Below are 2,500 nucleotides of genomic sequence, written 5' to 3'. Positions count from 1 at the left end.
CACACCAAGGCCCGGCATGTATCGATGGTGTTCGACGTAAGGGCCATCTTCTGCTGATGGTGGTCGAGGCAAGAGCCCGCACCAAGGGCCAGCGTGTGCCCATGGTGCTCGAGGCAACCGTCCGCACCAGGGCCCAGCGTGTGCCGATGGTGGTCGAGGCAACCGCCCGCACCAGGGCCCAGCGTGTGCCGATGGTGCTCGAGGCAACCGCCCGCACCAAGGGCCGGCTTGTGCCGATGGTGTTCGAGGCAACCGCCCCTACCAGGGCCCAGCGTGTGCCGATGGTGGTCGAGGCAACCGCCAGCACCAGGGCCCAGCGTGTGCCGATGGTGGTCGAGGCAACCGCCCGCACCAAGGCCGAGCGTGTGCCGATGGTGGTCGAGGCAAGCGCCCGTACCAGGGCCCAGCGTGTGCCGATGGTGGTCGAGGCAAGCGCCCTCACCAAGGCCGAGCGTGTGCCGATGGTGGTCGAGGCAACCGCCCGCACCAGGGCCCAGCGTGTGCCGATGGTGGTCGAGGCAAGCGCCCGCACCAAGGCCGAGCGTGTGCCAATGGTGGTCGAGGCAAGCGCCCGCACCAGGGCCCAGCGTGTGCCGATGGTGGTCGAGGCAAGCGCCCTCACCAAGGCCGAGCGTGTGCCGATGGTGGTCGAGGCAACCGGCCGCACCAAGGGCCGGCGTGTGCCGATGGTGTTCGAGGCAACCGCCCGCACCAGGGCCCAGCGTGTGCCGATGGTGGTCGAGCCAGGAGCCCGCACCAAGGGCCGGCTTGTGCCGATGGTGTTCGGGGCAACCGCCCGCACCAGGGCCCTGCGTGTGCCGATGGTGCTGGGGGCAACCGCCCGCACCAGGGCCCAGCGTGTGCCGATGGTGCTGGGGGCAAGCGCCCGCACCAGGGCCCAGCGTGTGCCGATGGTGCTGGGGGTAACCGCCCGGACCAGGGCCCAACGTGTGCCGATGGTGGTCGAGGGAACCGCCCGCACCAGGGCCCAGCGTGTGCCGATGGTGCTGGGGGCAAGCGCCCGCCCCAGGGCCCAGCGTGTGCCGATGGTTATCGGGGCAACCGGCCGCACCAGGGCCCAGGGTCTGCCGATGGTGCTCGAGGCAACCGCCCGCACCAAGGCTCAGCATGTGCCGATTGTGATCGAGGCAACAACCCACACCAAGGCCCAGCTTGTGCCGATGGCGGTCGAGGCAAGTGCCCGTACCGAAGGGCAGCCTATGCCGATGATGGTCGATGCATGTGCCATCACCATGCGCCATCATGTGCCATTGATGGTCGAGGCCTTGGCCGAAGTTCGATTTTGAGCCACGGTGCCCATGCTTGGCTCCAGCATGTGCTGGTGCCGCATTTTTTTCACTCGGGACAGCATCGCCGGAGCATCGCCGGAGCATCGCCGGAGTACCGCCGGAGAACCTGACCGGCGGCATTGGGGTTCCGGCGATTGGGAGGGGGGCCGGGGGGGTGTGCGCACATGATGTGCGATGGGTGCTGGTACTTGGCCTTGTGTTGGCCCCCTATCCCTCATCAAACCTCTGAGAATTCACACCCCCTTAAAGAGCATTTGAGATTTTACAGGTTTGCTACCAGTAGCCGTTAAAGTGTCTGAAATGGGGACACTTTTTTCAAACGGTCACAAAATCTTCTCTACTTCGAGTTTTTAGCTGAATTTTTTTGTGCATGCCAACAAAAATAGAAGGATCATGCCTACAAAATTTGGGGCCAAAAATCCTTATAAAAAAATTTTAAAAAATCCCGAACCGCAAAAAGTTTCGAAAATCATGAAAAATAGAAAACGAGTCATCTTCCAACGAAACTTCACGTGAAGGCTTAGGGGACCATTGTATGAATTTACAAGCCATAAAAATGGCATTGGCACGGCAGAAATTTGAAGATGTGCCTAAACCCACCAGGGCCCAGCGTGTGCCGATGGTGCTCGAGGCAACCGCCCGCACCAGGGCCCAGCGTGTGCCGAAGGTGCTCGAGGCAAGCGCCCGCACCAGGGCCCAGCGTGTGCCGACGGTGGTCGAGGCAACCGCCCGCACCAGGGCCGATAGTGTGCCGATGGTGCTCGAGGCAACCTGTCGCACCAGGGCCCAGCGTGTGCCGATGGTGATCGAGGCAACCTGCCGCACCAGGGCCCAGCGTGTGCCGATGCTGGTCGAGGCAAGCGCCCGCACCAGCGCCCAGCGTGTGCCGATGGTGCTCGAGGCAACCGACCGCACCAGGGCCCAGCGTGTGCCGATGGTGCTCGAGGCAACCTGCCGCACCAGGGCCCAGCGTGTGCCGATGGCGCTCGAGGCAAGCTCCCGCACCAGGGCCCAGCGTGTGCCGATGGTGCTCGAGGCATCCTGCCGCACCAGGGCCCAGCGTGTGCCGATGGTGCTCGAGGCAACCTGCCGCACCAGGGCCCAGCGTGTGCCGATGGTGCTCGAGGCAAGCGCCCGCACCAGGGACCAGCGTGTGCCGATGGTGGTCGAGGCAACCGCCCGCACCAGGG

Source organism: Durio zibethinus, unplaced genomic scaffold (genome assembly GCF_047325235.1).
Source record: "Durio zibethinus cultivar Kanyao isolate XHJ-2024 unplaced genomic scaffold, ASM4732523v1 HiC_scaffold_3, whole genome shotgun sequence".
Lineage (NCBI taxonomy): Eukaryota > Viridiplantae > Streptophyta > Magnoliopsida > Malvales > Malvaceae > Durio > Durio zibethinus.
This window is presented reverse-complemented; position numbering follows the sequence as displayed.